Below are 27,923 nucleotides of genomic sequence, written 5' to 3'. Positions count from 1 at the left end.
CTGGGAGAGCCACGCTGAGCTGATAGCGGCATCGCCGCAATTTCAGGCCTCGTTGTGGGGCCCGGTCCCACCCGGACCCCCAGGTAAGGGATACGGCTCTGGGAGCCCACCCCAGCCGCTCCAGCAGCAGGTTGGGGGTCCAGTCCCACCCAGGCCCCTGGCTCCTCCTCTTCCTTTGGTTTTCGGGGTCCCAGTCCCACCCAGGACCCCCGCAGGCCTTCCTCGATGGAGGGCAGCTCCAGCACCTTTCGCAGACCTGGAACACTGCACTGGTCTGCTGGACCACAGGGGGCGCCACGGAGCCCCCCCTGGCTTGGACCGCTCTTCTTCGGCGGGGGCCAGGGTGGGCTCTGGCACCCCTTGGCCACCAGTTCATCTTCTTCAGGGCCCGTGGATGGGGTCCTGGGCCCCTGGCCATGTTCACGGGGAGCGCAACGGCGCTCCCCGGCATAGTTTTTTTGCGGGGATGACAGCTTTCCCTGCCTCCTCCCCACCGCACGGGCCCGGAGTTGGGATCTCGGCCTCTCCCCCTGTCGATCTTCATAGGGAGCGCCACTCTTGCTTAATTTTCGGTGGGGCCAGGGCGGGCTCCTGGTACCCCGTGGGGCCACCTTCATGGGGAATGCAGCGGCGCTCCCCGACTTATCTTCGCGGGGCGCAATGGCACCCCCCCACCATCAGCATGGCCTGGAGTTGGGATCCCGGGCCCCCTTTTCACCATCTTCATGGGGAGCGTGACGGCGCTCCCCGCCTTGACTAATGCTGTTGGGGGCAACCCCCGGGACCTGATCCACCCCGGGGGCCAATTAAAGACCGGCAGCAGAGCCCTACGCGCTTAGTCGTCGGTCTTCTTGGAGGTCAAAGGTCGCCTACCTTCTGGGGGGCCTATCTCGAACCCCAGGGTGCCGATCTGCGCCATTTTTGCCTCCTCTTGCTCCTTGTGGCACTCCCCAGTCACTGGGAACACTCTCACTCATCCTCTGGGTCCCTGAGATGGGGGATTCAGCAGGGAGCTATCTTCACTGGCTCCCTGCACCAGCCTTTCACCTGTCTCTCCCCAGCGCATCTCTTCTGCTTGCGCACAGGCCCAGGCTGCTGCTCACTGGTCCTGGACTCTTCTCCTGGCACTGTTCAGGATCCTGAGGGGCAGACAGGGGGTTACTCCTGCCAACTTCCCATGGCCAGGCTCCAGCACCTTCTCCCTCAGCAGACCACACCCCAGAAAGTGCTTCTATTCCTGGGCAAGCACTTTTTAAAAGTTGAGTAGGGGGCTGGCAGGAAGTCCCTGTTTGTCCTTTCAAACAGTGACACATCACTTCACTGCCCCTGCTCCCTCCTTCCTGCCCAGCCTCTGGGTTTGTTAAAAATGGCTCATGGTCTCTGAAAAAGCCCCTTCCCCCCTCGCTGCCTTCTCTTCTAACAGTTATGTTGTGTGCAAGAATTCTCACAAGACTTTAGTTAATCCGTTCTGTGGCTTGCCATGTAAATGTAGTTTGAAAGTGTTTTCTAGGGATTTTTAAAACCAGCAATATTACTGGTTCGTTCTTTCTATACTTCATTTCAATGGCCGAAAAAGTGCTCATATTTCATGGTAAAAACAGCAATAAAATACTAGATTTTTTTTAACAAAATAATTGAATTTGTGATTTTTGTATTTTAATTTTGTTTTTTAAATAAGCTAGTTTTACTGTATAATATAAAAAAAAGTTTTTTGAAACAATTAATGTTACCCCCAACAATGCTGCCTTCATAATGGATGCATGTTCTATATTTGTTGTGAGTATTACCTTCCATTGACAGTTTCCAGAATGCCAGATGAAATTATCATTATTTTTCAACCGTGATAATAGGCTCGTATACTTACATTTAAACATATCATGTTTATAATTTACTTGTATTCAACTGAATTATTTAATTTTATTTTACTTTATTATATTTGATTCTATTTTAAAGTATATATTTTTCTAATATTTATGCCACATTGGCAATGTCTCCGCATACAATACATTTCCATACCATTACCTATATTCACCCTAGCAAGGTGTCTCTTAGCTGCAGTACAATTTAGTTCCCGTGATTAAAAGTTTTATCACTCTATGTAGATGCTACATTTTTTTTTACAGTAAAACCGAGACAGCTTCCTTTCCGGTGCACAAACACCGAAGGTGGTGTTATTTACTGAAGGTGCGATGTATTCCACACACTTAACAGCTAATTAGTATAGGTTACCCGTGGCAAAATAAAACAACTACAGCTGCCATATTATTTACATCTTTCATATCATTTAAATGTAATGAAAAATGTAATTGCCTCTCAACGGGATGATCATAAAATCCACAATGCACACATTTCACTGTGGAGGGTAATGAGTGAACCATGCAGATTTCTCGTATAAGTACACTGCACTGAACAAATACTTAAAACGATTCATCATTAAATTGTGTGATATATGGCGGCAACAGAGTAGCGGTTTGGCGTCTGCAGAAAAAAATAGTGCATAAGGAAACAGGTATTTTTGCTAAAAATATGTAACCTGTTTAAATAATAATAATTTGCTTTGCTGTTGTGCAATTTATGAATTGCGGTCTTAACAAAAACTTACAATTTTCTGTAGATATTATAGCCAAAGCTAATCAAAATGATGTTTACCTTTTTTTCTTACCATATTCTACATCTAACAGTTTTCAATCCCAATGCTGGCAACCAATCCCTTTTGGCCAGGGATTGTTTTTTACCATTCATTCTGTTTTAGGATTTGTGGACTCTATTGTAGGAATTGATGACCTTGATTCAGATTGGCAGAACCCAAGAAAGGACAGGCAAAGGTCTAGGTGGTGTGCCACTGGTCTGCAGTACTCGCCTATAAAGGTCTTGCTGGGTTCACAGCTAATAGATTTGACTCACTGATGTCAGGGCTATGCTGACTGCCATAAATCTCAATGCCAAATAAGCATTTTTTTAATTATTTATTCATGGGGGTCGGGAGATCAGGGTGTATTCACCTGGCCCCTGGCCTTATGCGCCCTTTCAACTTATTTTCCAGGACGCAGGCAATGGGACCTTGTGTCTTGTAATGGTGATTGCAACATTTATCCTTAAGTTATGGCCAGCAAATTAGAGACCATCCAAAGCCAATGGACCCAAAATGGACAAATTAAGAATAAGCTTCCTTGTAAATCAGATTAGATTTTTTTTAAATGTTGACCCATGGACATGCGTGGAGGTGGGTTCATGGACCTCGGTGGATTAACAGCCAGATTTCTCTATAATGTAACTTTTTCACGCCCACTTAAAAAACGCTTGAACACTCATTTCTCAAAAACAATAGAACCAATTTGCATCAAGCCAAGTGAAGGCAATTCCTTGAGTTAAGCTCTACTTTCGATAACTTGGCAAGCGTGGTGGAATTCCATTCAGCATTTGTTCTCAATTTGGATTAAAGAATCTTTTTGGGATTAAAATGGAAAGGGTCACTGTTTTTACACCCCCCACAACTGATACGCAGGAAAATTGCAATGGTGAACTCGAAGTCTCAAAGTAAATAAATTTTTGGGGGAGGAAAAAATTCATGATTTATCAACAGTACCAAAGTTATTAAGAAAACAAACAATCAATTTTTAATGGAGATGTGACATAACCATAACGAACAATAACTACACAACCCTTTTTGGTCAGCTTGTGGCCACACATTCACAGAGCATTCTTCCACAGTGCCATTTATTATTGCTAACTGAATAATATCTGGTAAATCAAAATACAGTACTCCAGAGATAATAGTTAGGATACGTACTGGGAAGTTTATTGACCACCAGTAATGTAGCTCAAGTGGGCTAAAGAATGTACATTAATGAAGCCCTTTTACAATATGTTATCACAATTAAGTGTGGGCTGCAAATCCGTTCCGGTCGCGGAATTTGCGAATTTTTGGCAATTTCGCGGTCCGCGAATCACGCGAAATTGTAAAAAAATTTGCAAATCGCAAGCTGGCGGATTTTTTTGCTTGGTTGCACCTCACAAACACAATCTCGCGCGTGCGGCGTTGACTTACCATGATTCTGAGTTCGCCGAGTTTTTCCTCCGGGTTTGCGTGCGCTGTGTCATTTCGGATCTGGCTGCGTGATCGCGCAAGACTTTTCGACAGCGAGTACGTCATAACGGCCTGCCATCTTGCACTGCGAGAGTTTAAGAACGCGACTACGTCATAAGGGCCCGTGATCACGCATAGCGGGAGTAAACAATTACGAACACGTAGATGTGACGCGCAGCTGACTTCCGGCGGGAGATTTGAACAGCTTGCTTTCCCGAACTTGCAAAAATTGCAATTCTGCACAAGAAATCTACCGCAGGTAGCATAAGCCTTCTGAAAATGATGATTTGGATCAGAATAACTCCTCAGATTGTAAATGTAAATGTAAATGTATTGCGATTTATATAGCGCACGTATCACCCGAAGGCATCAAGGCGCTTGCCTTGGGAACCCGTCCTGGTATTCCCCTGTGAGATAACCCCGGCAGGGTATCCACAAGGTGAAAGCCAGGCATCCCGCCGCGAGGGGCCGTAGTGGAGATTAAGCAAGCTATTGCCCAGAGTCGCAGAGTGTGAACCCGTGAGTTGAGTAGGCACCGGAACGAGAATTATCGAGTCCGTGGAATTTTTGAGCCCAAGACCCGCCGAGGCAGGGAATTGAACCCTGGTCCAGGGCCGATCTCAGCTTCCGGGTCTGCCGCCTCTAACCCCTGAGCCACACGTCTCCACGCAGATTGACATTTGGCTGCACTTCTTTTTGTGCCCCAGAGTCTCCAACTTCCTGTTCCTGTCCAGCAGGCTCCTCCCAGTGCTTTGTCCATGTCCTGGTCACTTTTCATTTGAATCTGGAGCTGGAAGGATTACTTTTTGTGGCTGCTGCTGGATATTTGTATTTGAGGACTTTACTTTGGATCACTTTTGGATTACTTTTGGATTTGAGATTTTACAAGTAAGTTGGTGTTGTTTGTTTGGGGCTTTGCAGTTGCTGCAACTACAATTTTTAAACTTTTTCACAACTTTAAAACTTTAAAAAAAATATGTTGTGGGTAGGCACAGTATCCAGTAGGCCCAGGGTTAGTCATGGGTGCATGATACAACTGTTTCTGTGAGTTTTGTTGAACTTAAATATAATTTATGTCATGGACTTGAATAGCTCACTGTTACATGTGGAATTTTTTTTAATTATGGGGTGCGTGTAAAGCCACACCAGCCAGTAGGCCCAGGGGTAGTTAGTGGTGCATGGACCAAGACATTCTGTGGGGTGTTTTGAATTTAAATATCATTTACGGCATGGATGGCATTGGATTGTGGTGATTTTTTTCCCCAGAATTTGTGGGGTGTTGTTGGGGCCTGGCCATGTGGGTGGGGGCCATTTTGAGGCCTGTTCCAGGCAGGGCCTGGCCATGTGGGTGGGGGTCTAGGGCCATTTTGAAGCCAGGCAGTATGCTTTGTGCCATAGGCCTGCACCCAGTCTGCCTTGCTTTCATCCATTATGCCCAGGGGTAATCAGTGGTGCATGGACCAAGGCTTTCTATGGGGTGTCTTGAATTTAAACATCATTTAGGGCATGGATGGCATTGGATTGTGGTGATTTTTGTGTGTTTTTTGATTTTTTGGCGTGTTGTTGGGGCCTGGCCATGTGGGTGTGGGCGATTTTGAGGCCTGGTCCAGGCAGGGCCTGGCCATGTGGGTGGGGGTCAAGGGTCAAAAGTCAAAAGTCAAAAAATTTATTTGTGTTGGTACTCAACAGAGGACCACAATAAAATTTTACATTTCATATACAAAAAATGCTGCACAATTAGTACAAAGATAAAAATTCTTTTAAAAATTTATACAAGTTGTAACAAACAAATTCATTCAAAGGTTGTCCACATAAGTCCAAAAGTTCTCTCCCCCTAGTAATTCTGCAAGAGCGAAATATTGGATTAAGATATCTGGTACGAGCTAGGGTTACTTTATGGTTGGGACACACAAGCAGCAAATGTTCTATACTTTGATCACCACCAGTGCACAAGGTACACATAGGAGATCCTCCTGGGAGCCATCTGGAAGTAAATACAAGGACAGGTAGAATGCCCAACCGATACATTGTGATTGCTCTTCTTACTCCATGTGGCAGAGCAAACCCAATATAAGTTTGGGTCTGCTTATATTCGAGCTTTTCCACAAATGGCTTATAAATAGACAATTTGTTGCAGTGTGAGCAGTCCAGTTCGTAGCTCAGTTTAGGGGTAAAAGTTTTTAAGAACAATTTTAGTTGCGCCGGAGTCCAAAAGCTCAACATTTCAATATCAATGTGTGCCAGCCGAAATGCCACAGCCAAATTTTCCAAAAATACTTGTTTTTTCGGCTCTAGACAAAAAGTCTCTTTTTTTAAGGCGGACCTTAAAGTATTCTCTTTTGCATGTATCAAATTGTAGGCCCATCTTATTACGTTGGCGATAGCTATTGCGTAAGAGCTTACGACTGATAATTCTAGTCTCAGTGCCTGCACAGGAACAGCATCGGAAACTTTCATGATCCTTCGAAGAATTTTCCCCTCTTTTAGATCCATGAAAGCCCATTGCTTAATGGGAATGTATTCTGTCGCATAGGTTAACACAGGAGGTATTTTTACTCTATATGTCCCCAACAGTGCAGAAAGATGTCTATTCCCTGTTGCACTGTATAGTTTCAAAAGAGCAGAGACATGAATATCAGCTTTCCTTTGCAGGTTAGTAACCTGGGTTGTATTCGTTAGATTTTTGGAAAGAATCCTCCCGAGATAAGGATAATTAACTACTTCTTCTAACTTTTCTTCCCCGATCTTCCAGGTGTACTTGGCGCTACGTTTTCTTCCTGAGAAAGCTATCACTTTGGTTTTTTTTATATTAGGTATGAGGTAATTTTCTTTTGAATATTGAAACAAAATGTCCAGTGATGTCTGCAGTCCGAAAGGAGTTAGATCTAATAATACTATATCGTCAGCGTATAGTAATGAAATTACACTTTGTTGGGCGATCTTTGGCGGTAAATTAGAACCAGTTTGCAATCGGTTAGGCAGATCACTTAAGTAGAGGGAAAAAAGGAGCGGGGCGAGAAGGCACCCTTGTTTTAAACCGTTCTCCGTTGGAATTCTTTTTGTAAGTCCCTTTTCTCCCCCCATTTGGACTTGGCACCAGGTAGTAGTATGAAGGTTTATTATTGCTTGCAACAGTTGTTCTTGTATTCCAAGCCCCCTAAGTTTTTTCCATAGGGTAGGTCGATCGACCCGATCGAATGCCGTTGAGTAATCTATAAATGCGGCATAGACTACCTGGGATTTCAGGGTAATATATTTATCAAAGATTACCTGAATTACTGCTATATTATCCGTAACCGAATGCTTAGGCCTAAAGCCCGCTTGACACATGGGTATCAATCCTGACGTAAAGGCCCATTCTTTCAAGCGATCTAACACCTCTGCCGCGAACACTTTGCCGACTGCGTCCATGAGCGCGATCTGTCTATAGTTTCCAGCTTGGGTTCTGCTTCCCTTTTTATGAATTGGGATAATTATGCTCCCCTGCCAGGATTTTGGAATTTGTCCAGTCTCAAAGATGTAATTAAAGAGAGGGCATAATAATTTGCTCCATTCTTTCGGTGCAACTTGTAGCGCCTTTATCGGGATCTCATCTGGACCAGATGCGCCTGTAGATCTTGCTTTACGTATATTGTATTCCACCGAAATGATTGTAGTTTGTATTAAAAAACTCTCGGCATTTTCATATTTCAAATCTTTGCTGCTTACTTCGAGTTTTGTTGGGTTTGCTTTATAGAGATCTGAGAGATATAGTTCCCAATCATTCGGGGGAACCGGGATCGATTGTAGATTTTTCTTTGTGCCTGTTATTTTCGCGATTAAGGACCAGTATTTACGTTGATTATATGTTTTTGCAGCGGTCTGAATTTCCACCCAATTATGATCCTCAATAGCCCTTCTTTCCTTTTGGTTCTCCCGCCTCAGTTGGTTCTTTAATCTGTTTATTTCTTTCTTAACGTTTACTGAAGATTTCACATATTGGGCACGGATGAGTTTGTTTAACTGTTTTTTGATCTCGGAGTTCTTGTGGGAATAACCATTTTTTCCCTCCTTCTTTTTGATTTTGCTTTTAGCACCTGGTGAAATCATACTTTGGATAAGTTTCTTAAAATCCTTAATTATTGTTTCAAAATTTTCTATAGGATTTTTGGAGAATCTTTGTTCCAAAAGTTTAGAGTGATCAATTTTTATCATGATTTTTTCCATGGTCGAAGAATTCCAATAGATACGTCTCCGTACACTTTCCATTAATACAGAACTTTTGATGTAAATCATATGGCTAGGTTCGGAGTTTTTAGGTATCCAATTAGTTGTCAATTGCATAATTGCATGATCACTCTCCATACAAAATTGGTTGGATAATAACAAAACAGTATCGAACAAGTCCTTGCTACTTATGATGTAGTCTATAATGGATGAAGACCCATTGCCTTGCCTGGTAAACTTTGCAGGAGTATCTCCCTCAATTGCTCCATTCAGTAGTGATCCATTAAGATTTATTATTGCCGATAATAACAATCTACCTCTTTTGTTGGTTACTAGACCTTCAGGGAATAGTGGGATTATGATGTCTTGACCTACTTCTGCATACAAACTTGCCCACCTATTAATTTCTGAATCGGAGATTTTACTGTTAAAATCCCCCGCTATTAAAAAGGATGCATCGGTATGGTTCTCCATGATGTGCGAGATCGTTTCTATAATATCCAGAAAGATGATGTCACTTTCATTCCCGGGAGGAGCATAGACATTAAATATTAAGATTGCCTGTAATAGAGCAGTGTTGTGTTTTTTTACAGATATCTGAATGCACTGCAAGTTGTTAGATTTTGTGTCTATTATTTCTTGATCCCACAAATAATCTTCTCTTAGCAGTATAGCTAAACCTCCTTTTGCATGACCTCGGTTGATTGACAGTGCTAAATTTTCATATAAAAAGTACCCTTTAGGCGTGAAAGATACAGTGTCCCATGTTTCTTGTAGAAGCAATATGTCTGGGGGGTTTCTCATAACCAAGGACAATTTGTTTGCGGTTCTGCCAGCAATATTCCACGATATTATCCTTAGTCCCGTGCTAAACAGAATGTTGACCAAGGTTAGAAATTTTATTGCTATTTAGAATCTCGGAAACCCAAGCCCAGGACTCAGTAGTTGTATGCTCTTCAGACTTCTTATCAGTTTTGCACCATACTGCCCTATGGCCTTTATTCACCAGAATTTTGAGATTTGAAATATCTCGATCTTCAGTCGTGTTATTTGTTCGCTGGTAATTATTAACTACAGAGCTGGTGATAGCCTGTATTTGAGCATTATACCCGTTTGGGGTATTAAAGTCCGTTGGTTCTTTTGCTTCCACTACATCGTAACCGTGTTTGTGTAATATTTCTTTTTCCTTTAATATTATGCCTGGGAGAACTGTTGACCAAAAGGTAACCAGTGTCAATTTGTTGTTTTGTTTTTTTGGAAAGGACACAAGATGGATTTCATTGCTAGTCATTGAATCTAGCGCCCTTATATGTCGTAGTAGGTTTAAAATCCTTCCTCTGTTAAGTGGTGCCGCGTCAATGGGGAAGAGTTCCTCAATTTGTAGAGTTTTAGTAGATGGTCCTTCCCCCTTTCTAAAGTAGCTGTTGTTTTCTTCTGTGTAAATATTTTTGCTTCGATCTAATTGCTTGAAACATTTGGTAGGGATGTATTCCTTTGCTGTCGGGTCTAGTTGAAGCATCTCCTTTTCACAGCTGTTACTGGTTGCAACTGGTTTTTTATCGTCTTGCGACTCTCTGTTATTATCGCATTGATTTTCTTTGGTTTCATTTGAGATTACATGCTTTTGAAATTTTAGTTTACGATTATTCCGTTTTTGGATCCTTCTCAGAGGCTTTCTTATATTTTTTGTCCCTGATGCCATATTCTTTTCTTGGTTCTTGTTGTTTTGTTTTTCTTCATTTCTTTCACTCATTTCATTAGTGATACTTGTTCTGGATTCCTGAATATCAGGAGCAATAGTGTTTGTTGATTTATTCTCTGCCACAGTCTTGGAAAATATTGGAAAGTGTTTTGATTTCTGCTGGTGTTTTTCTTTGAATAATTTTTTTAAAGAATATATCACTGAATCATTTGAGCTGTCGATTTTTTGTGTTTCTTGCTTTTGGATGCCTACAGTTTGAGTATTTTGGTCACACGTTTTTTTCTTTTGAGGTTTTTCGCAGTCTTTCTGGATTCTCTGCGGTTCAAGGTGAGTTTTGTGTGACGTATTGATTTTCTGTGCTACGTGGGAATCTTTGTTCTTTTTTTCTTCTACCAAGTGCTTTAAAATACCTATTTGGACATCCAATGTTTGATCGGAGTTTGCAAGAATGTTACTGAGAAATGAAAGAACAGATTCCAGTATCTCTTGTAGAGAGAATAAAGCTCTAGATATTGGAGGGACGTTATCAGTAGTATTATTCTTATTTCTGAGATCGAAGGGACCAAGAGAGGGAGCAAGCAAAACATTAGGTGAAGAGGTATTATTAGTTGTTCCTAGATCCTTTTTCTCTATTGTAAAAGATTGTTTGCTAAGGTTTAGATCGTTAAATAAATTTGCACCCCCACTGTTTTTTATAGGGGTTACAGTTTTCAGGTCGCTCGTTTCAAGAAATGACTGAAGAAAGTCTTTCGGAGTGCTTGAGAGTTTGTTACTTAAGTCTAAGTCCAAACATCCCTCCTTTATTTGAGAGCTATTTTTCATTTGGGTAGATTTAGATATGAGTTGTTTTGACTCCCCAACGGAGACTTTTACTTCGGGGTTAGTGTCGTTGCTTAATAATTGAGTATCATGGATCTCTTTAGGTATAAGTGTGGAAAAATAAGCTGTAATAGCTGGTGTATGGGTTAAGCGACCTTGTTTAACAGCCTTATCCGTGGTGATTCGTACTGCATTTTCAGTACCCATTCTTTTCATATAAACTGTCCGAGATCTTAACTTCTTGAAGCCCATTTAAGCACCGATAGTTGACAGGGGTAATGGATCCCTTTTATCGGCTCTAGTACTGTTGGGGTTTGTTATATTTGAGAAGAGTTTTCGGGGGGCTTAGATCCCAGATGAACTCACAATTAGCAAATGTGTCAATTTATGATTGGGCAAACCTAAGTACATACCAGACACTTATATTGATGGTACTTAGTAGGGTGGCCCGTCCCGTCCTCGATCGTCCACGGACGGCCCGCCCTTTGCCCGGGCTTAGCCCGGCGTCGCCCGCGCGCGTCCCGCGTGCGCGGAGAAGTGCTGATGTAAATAGTAGGTGAGGGAAGAGCGGGAAGAGGACCAGCTGCGGCAGATCCCAGCCGCACAGCACGCTGGTCCTCGCAGTCCCGCTGAGCGTCAAAAGAGTAGTCTCTTGGCTGATTCAATTCCTCACTACCTCTGGGACTCGATAGCAGCACTCCCACACAGATGGCTTGACGAGCGGCGCCCGCGAAGCGGGGGCCGCGAGCGGTGGGAAGCTTGAGGTAGAAACACAGTCCGTCGGTAGGAGCCGATAAAGCAGCAGCACACTCTCGTTGCGCTAGTACAAACAAAGCACCCGGTGACTCACAGTCCTGGCGAGATTTTTAAACTGCAGGGAAGGGCGGGAAGAGGACCAGCTGCGGCAGATCCCAGCCGCACAGCACGCTGGTCCTCGCAGTCCCGCTGAGCGTCAAAAGAGTAGTCTCTTGGCTGATTCAATTCCTCACTACCTCTGGGACTCGATAGCAGCACTCCCACACAGATGGCTTGACGAGCGGCGCCCGCGAAGCGGGGGCCGCGAGCGGTGGGAAGCTTGAGGTAGAAACACAGTCCGTCGGTAGGAGCCGATAAAGCAGCAGCACACTCTCGTTGCGCTAGTACAAACAAAGCACCCGGTGACTCACAGTCCTGGCGAGATTTTTAAACTGCAGGGAAGGGCGGGAAGAGGACCAGCTGCGGCAGATCCCAGCCGCACAGCACGCTGGTCCTCGCAGTCCCGCTGAGCGTCAAAAGAGTAGTCTCTTGGCTGATTCAATTCCTCACTACCTCTGGGACTCGATAGCAGCACTCCCACACAGATGGCTTGACGAGCGGCGCCCGCGAAGCGGGGGCCGCGAGCGGTGGGAAGCTTGAGGTAGAAACACAGTCCGTCGGTAGGAGCCGATAAAGCAGCAGCACACTCTCGTTGCGCTAGTACAAACAAAGCACCCGGTGACTCACAGTCCTGGCGAGATTTTTAAACTGCAGGGAAGGGCGGGAAGAGGACCAGCTGCGGCAGATCCCAGCCGCACAGCACGCTGGTCCTCGCAGTCCCGCTGAGCGTCAAAAGAGTAGTCTCTTGGCTGATTCAATTCCTCACTACCTCTGGGACTCGATAGCAGCACTCCCACACAGATGGCTTGACGAGCGGCGCCCGCGAAGCGGGGGCCGCGAGCGGTGGGAAGCTTGAGGTAGAAACACAGTCCGTCGGTAGGAGCCGATAAAGCAGCAGCACACTCTCGTTGCGCTAGTACAAACAAAGCAATGGTCAAGGGTCCATTTTGAAGCCAGGCAGTGTGATTTGTGCCATAGGCCTGCACCCAGTCTGCCTTGCTTTCATCCATTATGCCCAGGGGTACTCAGTGGTGCATGGACAAAGGCTTTCTGCGGGGTCTCTTGAATTTAAACATCAATTAGGGCATGGATGGCATTGGATTGGGGTGATTTTTGTGTGTTTTTTGATTTTTTGGGGTGTTGTTGGGGCCTGGCCATGTGGGTGGGGGCCATTTTGAGGGCTGGTACAGGCAGGGCCTGGCCATGTGGGTGGGGTCAAGGGGCCATTCTGAAGCCAGGCAGTGTGCTTTGTGCCATAGGCCTGCACCCAGTCTGCCTTGCTTGCATCCATTATGCCCAGGGGTAGTCAGTGGTGCATGAAGCAAGGCTTTCTGTGGGGTGTCTTGAATTTAAACATCATTTAGGGCATGGATGGCATTGGATTGCGGTGATTGTTGTGTGTTTTTCGATTTTTTGGGGTGTTGTTGGGACCTGGTCATGTAGGTGGGTGCCATTTTGAGGCCTGGTTCAGGCAGGGCCTGGCCATGTGGGTTGCGGTCTAGGGGCCACTTTGAAGCCAGGCAGTGTGCTTTGTACCATAGGCCTGCACCCAGTCTGCCTTGCTTTCATCCATTATGCCCAGGGGTACTCAGCGGTGCATGGACCAAGGCTTTCTGGTGGGTCTCTTGAATTTAAACATCATTTAGGGCATGGATGGCATTGGATTGTGGTGATTTTTGTGTGTTTTTCGAATTTTTTGGGGTGTTTTTGGGGCCTGGTCATGTGGGTGGGTGCCATTTTGAGGCCTGGTCCAGGCAGGGCCTGGCCATGTGGGTTGCGGTCTAGGGGCCATTTTGAAGCCAAGCAGTGTGCTTTGTGCCATAGGCCTGCACCCAGTCTGCCTACTTTCATCCATTATGCCCAGGGATACTCAGTGGTGCAAGAAACAACTCTCTCTGTGTGGTCTCTCTTCTGTTAATGTAAACATCCATTTTTGATTAGAAATAATTGCAATTTTTATTTTTGGTCTTTCCGTTTTTGGGCGTGTTGTAATAATAATAAATGCCTAGTCGCAAATATTAATTGAAGCATGACATATGCAACATTTATTTAACTGAAGTTCCTCTGTCTTCCTTTGCTTTTAGGTGCACAAAGAGAACCACGAATCATTCTCATCGTTCATCATAGGGTGCCAGGAAGAATTCCTGTGCAGCACAACGTCGCGTGACGTCACATGTGGCCACAGACAACTTTGCAACTCGTGCAACTGTGGCCTGCTGTTCTGTTTTCTGAAGAAGATGGGCCCAAAGAAAGGTGGCTGTAGCTCCTCTACCAAGAAAGTTGCCAGTGCCACTGCCAGTAAGAAGGAGCAGAAGAAGCACGTGGCGCCACTTACCAAGGAGACTGGTGTGCCCACAGACACTTTTATGGGGGGAAAAAAAGTGGCGCAAGTAGAGGCGCAAGTAGAGGCGCAAGGAGTGGCGCATGTACGGGCGCAAGTAGAGGTGCATAGAGAGGCGCATGGAGAGGCACAACTTCCCACAATGCTTGTTCCTCCAGAAGTAGGGGCACATCAGGAAATCAAGATCCAAGCGAAGGTATCATCCGAGCAAGCCACTCCTCCTCCTGATGATCTATTGTCTTCGAGATCCCCAGCAAGAAAAAGGTCAAGGAGGGCTAGTACAAGTTCTTCTTCAAGCCCCTTCCTTCTGATGATCTAGATCTTGATTGGAACCCACCAATGCAGTCTGAGAGTGAGGCACGCCATGAGCCGACAAAGGTAGCTAAGCCTAAAAGGAAGGTTCCCGCAAGGCTTTCACTTATGGGTGATGACGACGAACAAGAAGTAGAAGTGGTGGATTCTGCTGCTGATGTACAGTCTGACGATGACGACCCAGTCATCACAGTCGTCACTCCAGCCCTAGCAGGCATGCAGCAGACAGACATTTTTACCCTATCCCGAATTGCTGCTGAGCAGGATGTGGGCGGAGTGGCACTGGTACCACCACCAACACAGGTAACTCCTACACCAACACGACCTACAGCTTCCATATTTTCTCATCAGAAGGGCCGGCAGGGATGTCCATCCAGCTCGACCTCCATGACCTCAAGTAGTGGTGCTGTAAGTGCACAACAGAGTCAAATTCAGCCACGCCCATCGTCCACTTCATCTGGCATTGAAAGTAGCACTTCCACCACCACCAGAAATCTCCAGTCCCCAGTTTGGGACTTCTTTATTATTAGCAAAAAGGCAGAAAACCTAGTCATTTGTTCGATTTGTAAACAAGTAGTTAGTCGGGGTAGGGTTGGTACCAACTATGGTACCGAAGGCCAGAGAGGTCATCTCAAAAAACACCACATTATCCAGTGGGAGGCGCACCTAAGTAACATCCGGAAAGCCAAAAGTACAAATCCAAATGTAGACATTGATATTGCATCTGATGACGAAGAGGAGCTGATCATGCAGGGGGTAGGTTAACAACCGAGAGGCATTTTTTTCTGGTACACACAGTACCCCTGGCAGCAGCACTGCAGTGGTAGCACCCACACCCTCCTCTACCCCACCAACATCAAGGAGGCACCGTAGTCTGGTAGAGACACCAATGCGAAAAAGTACATCAATGAGCCTAACTGGGTTGAAGAGGTCTGGATCCTCCTCATCACATATGAAAACGGTCCAGACCACCATTAAAAGCATGTTTTGGTCGGAGGCTCCATTTGAACGCAACCACCCAATGGCACGTCTTTATAATGCAATGCTGGCTAAAATGTTAGCGCTGGACCTTCTCCCTTTTTCTTTCGTGGAAGGGGTGGGTTTTTGAGAATTTGTGGCAACAGTCTGCCCTAAATGGAAGGTTCCTAGCCGGTCCTATTTTGCCAGAGTTGCGGTTCCAGCACTACATCAAGATGCGCTGGAGGTGATTGGGGCAGCTTTGCAGAAGAGTGATATTCACACTATCCACCTGACAACAGACATGTGCATCAGTTGCCAAGCCCTTGATTACATGTGCATCACTGCACACTGGGTCTCTTTTGCAGGGGTTAGAGACAAGATGTCTACAGGTGTTGACACTGCCACAATTTTTCAAGCTAGTCAGAAACATGCAACAGTAGCTATGCTTGCCATGGAGAAATCTCATACTGCAGTAAACATTTTGGAGGAGTTTAACAGTAAGGTCTTTGAATGGCTGCATCCAAGAAAGCGCATGATTGGTTATGTTTCTACGGATAATGGCAGTAATATAGTTAGGGCCTTGAAAGATGGTGGCTATTTCAGAGTGCCGTGTTTGGCGCACAGTATTAACATTGCTGTTCAAGATTTCTTAAAAAAGAAAACAAAGTCAGCAAGTTACTGACCACTTGCCGAAGAATCTGCACACATTTCAGCCATACTTTTAAGGCCCGGAAGCAGCTGAGGATCATTCGATGTGGCCTTAGTGTACCAGTCAGAGGACTCATACAGGAGGTGGTAACACGTTGGAACTCAACCTTCTACATGCTTGAGCGTCTGTCTGAGCAGTGCTTGGTAATCAATGAGTATGTCTTTGCACGGGGTTCTTCTATGAAAGACATGAGGCTAGAGTTGGAGTAATGGGACCTAGTTAAAAGCCTGACAGACATGCTTTGTCCTTTTGAGATCTTCACGCGTGAAGTCAGCAGAGAGGACTGAATTTTGGGTAAAACTATCCCATTGTTGCGCATGCTAGAGCACAAACTGAAGGCGGTGTCTTCAACGTTCAAAGATGATACTGACAAGCAAGCCGCATATCAGTTGGCGGAGAGCTTATTAACCCGCCTAATTGACAATGAAAGGCTTTAAAAAATACATACAGAACAACATTACATTTGTGCCACATTTCTGGATCCACAGTACAAAGAGGCACTGGCCAGCAAAGCATTCATTCCTTTTAATGAAGCAGATGTTTCAAAGTACAAACATTGACTAGCTCTGTCAGCCACTCGGTTCGAAAAAGAGCAGCAGGAAATTGAAGGAACCGGCAGAAGTACTACTGAATCAGCAGGCCATCTGGCGTCAAAGTCCACTTCTGTGGCCGAAGGCAGTCACTTTCCCTCACAGCCGTTACTGACACCAGCAGCCGTATCATCATCCTCACCTGCACCAGGCCCAGCCATAATATTGTCAGAAGCGGATTGGATAACTCATCAAGGGTTTGCTCGTTCCAGTGTTGATGCAAAGTTCAGCACCCCTGGATGACCTTGAGTGGATGGTGCAGACCTATCTGGATGACCCAACAGAGGTCTACATTGATCACAACCCATTGCTGTAATGGTATGGGAAAAGGGGTCGTCCACTGATCACCAAGCTGGCTCTAAATTATTTGTCTTGCCCACTCACAAGCGTGTCTTCTGAACGTGTTTACAGTGCTACTGGTGCCATTGTAACTTTAAAAAGGACCCGCCTCTCGCCCAAACATGTGGAGGGGTTAACAATGATCAAGATGAATCAGCACTTCATACCACCAGATTAAAAAATATGTGAATCCACGCAGGAATAAGAGGACACCAACTTAGGTGACGGAAGTTCTTCTCTGTTAGCTGACCTACTCCTGTCTCAATTCACAGAGTTTGAGGACAAGCTCTACTTCCCTGACACCTAGGCCTGAAACTGACTTCCTTTTTTTTTTGGTCCTGACTCCTTATTCACTATTACTCCTGTATGTCTTTCTTTGGTTTGCAACTTTTACCAAAATCAAAACTCAAATCACAACAAATCCATCAGCAGCACTGTCTTCGTCTTATTTCCTTATTGAAGGTGCCGCTGTCTGCAATCCTGAAGTTCACAACTCAGTCATGCTCCTCTTTCCTCTTCTTCCTGACTCCCCCTATCCATTTCCCTCAAGGCAGATGGTTGGATTACGCAGAATGAAGAAACTGTCGGTTCGTAGACGAGTCCCCTCAAAAGAAGTGGGACTGGAATTACTGACTATATGCTGATTGCTGACAGTTACTTCTGAAATTGACAAGAGAGGCTGCCCTGTGGGCCTTAACTTTAAGAACAAGATGCGGACAAAAAGTGGAACAGGTAATGAATAATGAGATGGCATGCAGTGGACAGCACTGGCTGTCTGGCTCTGATGAAAGCAATTGCTGGTTGTTAGTTGTGCATGAAATGAATCATATGTCTTCTGTTATTATTTAATCCTTTACACACTAAATGTACTCTTTTTTTTACCTTGTTTAATTCAAATTGTACTTCTACTGCAGTGGCCACTACGTTGCATTTTTTAATATGCAAAATGTCCTTGGACTCACTGTGTGTGTAGACTGGGACTGCATGAACAACATTGAGTTTGCCAATATACCATGATGACGATTAGTTTTGATGATCAAAGTTACATAATATCTTTTTTCTTTACAGTCCCTCACTGGAATGGATGGATCATCATTGTCCGTTTACGGAAGAACTATGGCCATTTCGTGTGTGGCAAACAGGTAAACCAGTCAACAACAACTACAGCAGAACTACAAGTCTGTCTAGTCGTGGTATGGAGAGGTCGAGCCAGTGTAGTGTTGTTATGCCAGAGTCCAGACAGCAATTCATGTAAAATTGCGGCTATGTGGCTTGCTGCATACAATTAGATATGCTTTGTCTGTCTGTGTCAAAGAGGTATGCTACATCAGGTTTCTTCACTCAGTGGTGCCTGCATTGACCATCTGCATGGCCCTGGCCTGATGTGTGCTAATTACTATCCTTGAAAAGGAGACTCAGAGTACGCACTTTAGAAATGATGCTTGTATGTAATAATGTCGCCTCTGAAACGGAAAGTGTTATTTTTGCACTACACACGTACCTTATATTTTTTCTCTGTGGTGATTTTTAATATCACTTCCTGTTTTTCCATCAACAATTACAGGCCGGCTTTTACCCTGTGCCATGGTAAAAACGATTAACTCGGGCTTACCATTAGCGATCCGCAATTCCGCATCTGCCAGGCAGGCAGTGGACAGTGTGTCTGTCTGGTCACCAAGATTGATCGACGGAGCGTCAGATGGAATGGAGGAGTACCGCGAATAAGAGGAATGGCTGGATGCATGCAACTTCTCAAATTGAACAGGACAACTACAACATACAGTTATAGTATCCTCTTCACTTCTCCTTATCTTTTAAATAATGTTATTGTTGTGAACTTCTACGAGTGTGACTCTGTGCGTTTGTTTACTCTCTGCTTCAAATTCATCCCTCCAGCTATTTGATAAGTTTCTTTGCTATTTTTAAAACTAATTTAATGTACTAATGAGTGTTTATACTTTCTGAGGGCAGATAGGCAAGTGAAATTGCGTAACTACTGCAGCCCTGTTTCTTCATAGTTAGTAAGTTGTAGTAAGTACTATTTTTCAGTAACCTAACCATCCATTTAGCAAACAACTACATGTATGCAGTAGTGCACTTCCTTTATGTCTAAAAGATTTATTGATATCTTCGTATCGAAAGATTTGTTTTTCTTCATTTGTTGTTTGTCCATGCAGTGGTTTTTTTTCCGCTCTCCACAAAACTTTCCCAAAAACCCCCATTCCCATCCAATTTTCAAACCTTAACCCTCTTCCCCCGGGCTGTGTGGTTTTTATTGAGGTGTGACTAAATGACAACAATAATTCCACACACTTGCTGGGGAGGATAAGGTCAAAGCAACAGAAAATCAGTTTCAAGGCTGGTGAAGGAATCCGAGGATATATTCTTATTCTTATTCTGCTTGACACACACCCACCATGAGTATTTGCAAATCAAATTAGAAACAACATCCTCATCCTACACGTGACAAATCGAAAGCTTACGCTGCTGTGTCCTTCACCTTCAGTACTATTTCTTGTAGTAGCCATACTACCCGCAACTAGTACTTATATTTTGAATACTTTAGCATTGCTTAGGCTACAATTTATGGCACTGTTCTTTTGTACTGTATTATAAATCGTACTGTTCTAATGCTACGCTCAGGCCACTTAATGTTTCATTTCCTTTTTTTCATATGCTGCTACTGCCAGTGTGTACCACTACCACTACTACTACCACCACAACAATGACATTTCATCTGTCAAGGATTTCATAGCCAACCTTAATCACCATTTGCCATGTACCCAGCCCTGTGCCTAGCCCTATTCTCAAACACGAATCACAGGTAAGATAAGCATTTTGGGGGAGGAAGAATAATGGAGTAGGAGGAGAAGAGAGACTGACGGTAGTACTGGTAAAGTAGTAGGACAATTGACTTCACTAACTGTCAGTGGCAGTTTTGTACAAATTTGGGCGATTAGAAAATTTGAATCAACCAGCCAGTTAAGTTTCAGGAAAACAAACATACAGTTAACCCCCCCGCCTCCCCCACAAAACAGTAAAAAAAGCATGTCTGCTATGTTTAAGTAGAGAAATAAATAACTATTGGAGCCCTAACAAAAATAAACTATCCCACAAGAAGACCCGACCCACCCCCTCCCTAACCCCAACCAATGTCCATGAATCAAATCAGTCCCCAAAAGTAAAAAAAAACCCAACGCCTAATTCCCCCCCCCAAAAGTCTTTTAAAAAGGGGCAAGGGACAGTCTCTCTACTTCCGCCGCCGATGTCCTTTGGCCAGGTCGTCACTCCGGAGGTCCTTGAGCAGGGCTTTCTGCCTCGCCACCTCCTGCTCAAGGTGGGGCACTCTCAGGGTCAAGTGGTGCACACGACCCTTGTACTTGCAGGTACTGTGGGGGGCAGCTGTTGTGTTTGCTGCTCGGCGGTGGCGGGTGGCTGCCAGACCGCAGCTTCGTACCACTGGAGGTTTGCGCTGACCGTATGACCCAGGGACAGAGGAGGAGGATGCAGCTGTCGTGGATGTTGTTGTTGACTGTGACTGCGTGTCCTCCTCCTACTGGGTCACCAGCCGCCGATATTCGGTGACAATTGCCTCCAGCTTCCGTTGCCGGCCCCGTCTAGCCAGCTCCTTCCTAGTTAGTTTAGAAGGAGTATCTATGTGAAGAAAGAAAAACATACTGTAACCAATGCTCTTTAAGATTACCACAAAATAATTCAGCAGAAAGTTGTGTCACAGTAGCACTAGCAACTTGCAAGCATAGTACATGACATCTGTGGCATGTATCTATCTAACCTCCCACTTCGTCTGCCTCTGCTATAACATTAGTGGGAGTTTCACAAATTCTACTAGCCTATATGGACTCACTACATTAGACTCAGACAGTACACCAGTTCTTCTTCTCTCTTGTTTAGCAAAATTGGTACGTAAACTTGTGGAAGCTGGCATAATGCCAGCGCAGTCAACTTGCACCTGAGAAAAACAGACACAAGCCATGATGACACAGACTTGCGTTACTGTTTCCAGAAGACCAGTAGAGTACATGCAGGTGGTGAAGCTCTTACTTTTCTATTACGGGTGGCACTGGCCATACTCTGTTACAAGGGCTACTGCTCAATTAATTTAACTTTCACCCTGACCTGCCCCTGACTACTACAAAAGGAAAATGAAGAAGATAATATGATCATCTATCCCTTCACAGGATAGTTGTTTACATATGGAATGACTTTAGGTTCTTTGTTTTTGATTGAATGAACACCGATAGGCCACTCATCAATGTCAATGACAGAGTTGTAAAAAATAATTTAACAGAGGTAGTGAGTGGGCCCTGTAATCGCCGGATATATGCTGTGTTTGCAAACTACTGTTACTAGTCATGGTAGTATTCTGAAAAGTTACAACTTCTTTCCTCAGCTTTGCTACTCTGGCACGGAGGTGCGGTGTTACATGCTCTTCAAAGTAACACTCTTCATCCAGTGACAGTCTACTCTGTCTACATACACCTATGCTATCTATGAGGAAGATACAATCCCGGCATCCATCCATTCAAAGTAACTGTCAATAACTCTTCATAATGTCTCAACTGGACAAACCTTACTTTTTCTTACCGAAAAAAAACCGTTTTATTTTTTTTTGTAAACCGCCAGCCATGTATCTGTGCTTGACTTGCATTTGAATTTGAACCAAAGGATAAATTGCTCACACATACAGTTTCTGTTTCACTCACCCAGGCAGTCCTCTTTTCTTTCTCCTTCCACCCATCCTTGCTTCAGCCTTCAACCGGCCATGCATCAGATTCCCAGCCATCTCGGGCAGCATTCAAAAACATGTATCATTCTTTGCCAGTCATTAATTTTAACTTGCTCGTCCTCCCTTACACCCTTCTTTCCCTTTTCGTTCATCCCATCCATCAAGTTCATATCTGATCTGACTTGGCTTCTCGATAAAACTTTCACAGCTGAGTTGAAGTCAAATTTAGAGGAGTCCATTGGTTACTGGTCAACTCCCGCCGCTAATGCTATTGCTAATGAGAAGTCAAGGGTGACTGTCTTCTACCTGGTTGACTTAGTTCTAAATTTGTAAGTCTTCTTAACAGTAAAGTGTACTTGTACTGTACAACATATACACCCCTGCAGAGAGCCCACTCTGCAATCTCAATAAGTAAGGAATATAATAGCTTACCACTGCCCGCCACTACCGTGGCATCCCCCACAGCAGTTCCAGCTGTTTGTGGCACCGCATTTCGCCCCTGGAGTGCCCACCTCTGCACTGGCCCCAGCACTGGTGGATGGCTGTGCCGATGGTGTTACGCCTAGAAAATAAATTTAATATTTTTAGATGCCATATACACCACTCCCTATTTTGTCTAGGAATAAAAAAGTGTTACTAGTACTACATAAACAAATTTAATAACTTGTGACTCTCTAGTCTAAACTAAAAATTTCCCTTTCTTCAGGGAAGGGTGTTTTTTATTGTATGCTTAGCCATAACATGTGATGCTATACTTTTTGGCAAAACTGATGAATGCTTGCTTTTTAACACGCACCATTTTTCTCCTAACAGACAGAAGCTTCCCTTCTATGAACAAGAGCAAGATCATGATTAGTCTGAGTCGCCAACGATCCATCCCCACCAAGGGCCTCATTTATGAAAAGTGACGCATCGCTGCGTGAAAACAGCGATGCGTCACTTTTCATTGCGCCCTCCTTGCGATACCAATGATGCGTCATATTTACAGTATGACGCATCATGTCGCAAGGAGTTACAGATACGTCAGTATTTCTGACGTATCTGTAGGCGCAAAAGTAACGCATTGCTGGAGAGTGTCACAAAAGTGACGCAACTCCAGCAACGTGTCCTTTCACAAGGGCAAGTCCCATGTTGTTAGTGCCTGCGTCAGTCTTACGCCTGCCATAAGGCAGGCGTAAGATTTTGATGCATTAGTGGCGAAGAAATGGCGCAGTGAAATCTTATAGATTTCACTACGTCACTTCTATGACTCTTTCTTGCGTCAAAACGCCCCCCTTGCATACAATATACCTGGGGCAGGTATAATGTGGCGCAGGGGTTTACAAAGTGACGCATCTACCTAGATGCGTCACTTTGTAAATATGGCACAACAAGGCACATTTTTTATGCCACTGGTGCGTCACAAAAAGTGACGCACCAGTGGCGTAAAAGTGATGCACAGCCTCATAAATGAGGCCCCAAGACTTTAAGTTCCAAACAGGTGAGGGCTCTCCCACAATTATTGTGTGAAATCAGCCACTTTTCAGTCATTCACCGTTTATCTTAAATAAGTTGATTTTCATAAATGTTTTTATATAATGCACAATTAAAGTTTTTACAGAGTACACACAGAGCTGGTTGTTTTACTTTTAATGAAGCTTTAAAACTTACATAGACTCTGTGGTTTTTGGTCATGAGTGAGTGAGCGAAAGGGTTTGCAATTTGTAAGCATGAGTCTGTGAGTCTGAGAATAATAATCTTTATTTGGATATAAAATAACATCCTTAAAAGAAGTGCCAACAGCAATACACATTGTAAGAGCAAAAATAACATTAATGATCAACTTTAAGTGGATAAAAGTTCCCACATTGCATTGTGCAGTTCCCTATTGAACAATCCAAGTGACGTTTAAAAATGACTTTTTTTTAAAAAGAAGATAAAAGATACAGAGTTTGTTATACAGTGATTTACCGTGTTGAACTTGTAGGCCCACCCGCCGTTAATAAATAATTACAAATGTTAAAAAAGAGATCAGATAAAATAGCAACAGCAGGTCAATAGCAGCAAATCATGATAGTGCAAAGGTAAAAAAAAATCAAATTACAGATGATACAACTTGGTTTAGGCTGCTCCCAACATGAGGGGAGCATGCAAAAAGTTGTGGTATGCAAAGCGTATAAACTGTATAAGGCCGATATTTAAAGCCGTGTTTTCTGGGCATAAGGCCGCAATGATTGCCTGTCTGCAGGACTGGATTCCCAACCTATTCCACTCCACTTTCAATTTACGTCTGCGCTGTGCCATGAGTGCTGGGCAAAGACAAACCACGTGCTCCAGAGTTTCAGCCGTCCTGCCGCACCCTCTGCACCATATTTCATCTGACGTGCGACGCGAGACTGGCAGATCTTTTAAAAATTGCCAGTCTCCAAGTCTGATAGCCATAAAACTGAGTTTTAGGTGCAGGGAGTAGGTGCAGGACAGATAGGTTGCAGGTGCTAAACGCCCGTACGAGTTCATAATGGCCCAGGCGTGTCTACGTTTGGCAAAGTGATTTTTATCCATGATGAGGAAATTATTTGGACGCTTTTCTTAATGGTGGATTTAAATACTGTCATACTAAGGTTGAGATCCCATAGGTCACCCGCAGAGAGTTCTTGAATGTACTCGTTAAAGAGGCGCCCATACGTGCCCCCTGGGTTTTTCACAAAGATGTCTTGCCAAACTAGTGACTCCAATGAGCCTGTGTCTGCTTGTCTGAATTTGTGGCAGAGATTTAGAAATGTGCCAATTCTGGAGGCTTCATAGTTTAATAAACCAAATTCTAGCCTAATCTGGGCAGCAGAGGCATTTTTGGGCAAACAAAGGACTTTTTTATAAATTTTGGTCACGTGTTGGTTTAAATTCATGTTCAGTTTACCCCTGAAAATCTCATTACCATATGACAGTGTCGGGCCAATTTTTGCTCTCATGACCTCTAGTAGAGGAGTTAAACTTGGGCCAGACAATTTTTTTGAGAGCTTGGAGAGGGTCACCTGTAGGGTCACAGCTTTAGCAGATATCTCCTTACGCTGTTTCGCAAAATTGCCCCTTGAGTCGAGATTGACCCCTGGGTATTTGTATACACTTCCTACTGCAATGGTCATGTTGTTATATGACCATCCTCCCCCGACTTTCCTTTTTTTTCCAAAGGTAACCACTTGAGTTTTCTTTAGGTTAACCTCTAACAGGTTTGCAGTGGTGCAATTGTATAATTTTACCAGGAGCCTTTGTAAACCAACACGTGTTAGACTGAGAAGCACTAGGTCATCAGCGTAAAGCAGGTTGCTTATGGGAACACTACCCACCTTTGGGGGGTGACTATTAGTTTCATCTAAAGTTGTCGTCAAGTCAGCAATAAACAGATTAAAAAGAAGTGGGGCCAGCACACAGCCCTGTTTGACACCCCTAGTTGTCATGATTTTCCGAGAGAGATGTGTGCCGGACCCCAACTTCACCTGAACCCATGTACCTGAATGTAACTGAATTATTGCCTCCAGAAGTTTTCGAGGGATTCCCCATCTCCTTAGCTCCTTACTATTCCCATAGGGCTGCCCTGGGAACCCTGTCGAAAGCGGCTTTAAAATCAACAAAGCAGTAAAAAACAGCCCTGGATGTTAAACATGCTTTATCAACAATGATGGCTAATGTCAATAAGTTAGTCATGGTTCCGGATTTGGCAATGAAGCCGGTTTGGTTCATTGGTATCAGATTCTTCTCCTCCGCCCACACTCTCAGCTCGTTCAGGAGAATGCTCGCATTTGGCCTCAATATCCAAGAGAGCTATCAGTCTATAATTGTTTGGTGATGAATGGAGACCTGATTTGTAGATTGGGTCGATTATCGCTCCACGCCAAGAATCCAGTATAATCGAGGTTCTAAGGGAATAATTAAAAAGGTTGGTTAGATAGCCGGACCAGAGATTTAGATTTAAATAAGTTCTGAGGTAGTCCATTGGGACCCGGTGCTCCGTCCGCTCTTGCTTTCAACAGGACTTTGGTGACCCTTTCTTGAGTTGTCTGAAGCTCGTTGGTGCTGGAGTCCAAGCTACCAGTAGACCTGCTCCCACTTTTGCTCGGGCTTGTCGACGCCAACCTTGGCGTACATGCGTCTATTGGCACAGTTCCTTCTGGGGACTTAAAGTGATCCACCAAAAAGGCGGACCAGCTGGCTTCTTGTATATTTGCTGAGCCGGAGCTGGACTTACCAGAGTTTTGCCAGTTAATTAAGGCCCAGAATTTCCTTGCATTGTGGTTTTTGCTCTCCCATATTAGTTTGCACCAGAAAACATCTTGTTGGAGTTGCTTTTCTTTTTGTACTGCCTGCCTAAACGTTTTTTGGGCGAGTTTATACACCTTAAGAAGCTCGTTATCTCCTGGGGATTTCGTCAGGGACCGCAAGGCGCTATTTCTAAGTGTCTTCAGTGCCCTTGTCTCTCGTGAAATTACGCCCTGGCAGGTAACGGAATCGGTCCAGGATAACTGTTTGGTTGTAGTCTTATGTTCTGGGTTGTTTAATCATTGGGGATCAACGCTGCATTCGGGAGGTAAATAAGGACTCTGACACACTAGCTAGTCAGTAAAGAGATTGGGGGTTTAACTTCTGTTATGACTAAGGTATGTGGAAAGTCTAACTGTGCCTATTATCACCAATGCCCTATTTCTTGTCGATAGTTCTGTATGTGCAGAATAGTCCCTGCAACAGTAGTAGGTTGTTCTCCTATCCAATCAAAAAGTAAACCAGTATCTTATTCTTGGTGGTCATTGACATTTTATTGTTGGGAATTGTCAAAGCATAAACATTTAGAAGACTTCAATAGACATTATGGGCAACCCAGAGGACTGCACTCAGTGCCTAGAGCTATTGCTGAATATGAGTTTTGTTTAACACCTTTTGCCTACTGTGCAAGCTTAGCTAGCCACACAGACAGACAGACTAATAATAATCTAGTAGTAGCACAGACAGTCATAGTAGAGGCAGGATAAGAATTTAGAAACAGTCTACAAGAAGATCAAAGACGATTTAGGAAAAAATAGAATTATGAGGAACGTTTGGAATAAATAGGTGCTGTAAAAGATAGGGAAGTATGATTAATATTATTAACAGGAAAACTTACTGGGGCCAGAAGAGGAGCCCTCGGCAGACCTATCCTGGCCTTCCTGTTGTTCCTTCTCCGCCGGCGCTGCTACCTCCTCCTCTGTCCTCTTGCCCCTGGGGGGAGCTGATGTAGAACATGAAAAAAAGACACAAACATGGCTGATTGTTGTCAACCAAATCAAACATTTCAAAATAACAATACCAAATTATTTCGGGGAAATAGACAACAATTGCACTAAATTTATTAACCTATCTGATGTGTTCTACTAGGAAATTAGTATTGCTGGATTCGCAGACCGTCTAGTTGGAAAGTTATGTAACTCACTAAACCAACTACAAAAAGGTTCTACTAGGACTGGCAGGCAGCACGCGAAGTGACAGAGACAGTCCGTCATGATTGCGGACCACTAAAACGTTTCCTACTAAATAGTAAATAACCAGTCATAATATACTTAACCTGTCAATCCACCACCATTATCTCTTCTTAGTGGAAAGAGTACAAAGGAAGGGCTGGACTTAAGTCTCTAGTGTCTAGCATTATGCAGTTCTGTAAAGTACACTCATACATAATCACTCAGGCCAAATAAGCACAAAATTGAAAACAAGTAAGCATAGTAGCACCGCCAGTGAGCAGGCGAGCACCTGCAATCACAGAAGCTTTTGAAACATAATTTACTTGCAATGTAATCTCTAGTGTCTAGCATTATGCACTCCTGTAGAGTACACTCATACATAATCACACAGGCCAAATTAGCACAGTGCAGAAAATTCTGCTTCGCGATGTGCAGTCGAGTTTTTTCCCTGCTCGAGATCGCTAACGGTAAGTTCGCGATCACAAACTGTAAGTTTGCCAGCACAAGTGCCTCTCGGGTAGCATTTCTACCTGAGCAGCAGAATTGCCAGCACAAACTGCAGTTCGCACGGCACTCCACCACTCACGGAACTTCACTGAGTTTTTTTGTAACTTTGCGTAGTTCCACCTAGCAAAACTTTGCGAACTACACCCACACCTGCATAGGAGGGCCATAGAAATGCAAAGAGAACTCCACTTAGAATGAGAAAAAGCAATTAACAATCAAACAATAATTAATTTGACTTCTGAAACCTTATCACAATAGGATGTGGAGATAACACCATTGGGATT

This window comes from Lissotriton vulgaris, chromosome 5, assembly GCF_964263255.1.
Source record: "Lissotriton vulgaris chromosome 5, aLisVul1.2, whole genome shotgun sequence".
Taxonomy (NCBI): Eukaryota; Metazoa; Chordata; class Amphibia; order Caudata; family Salamandridae; genus Lissotriton; species Lissotriton vulgaris.
The sequence above is the reverse complement of the archived record's forward strand: the minus strand, read 5'-3'. Positions refer to the sequence as shown.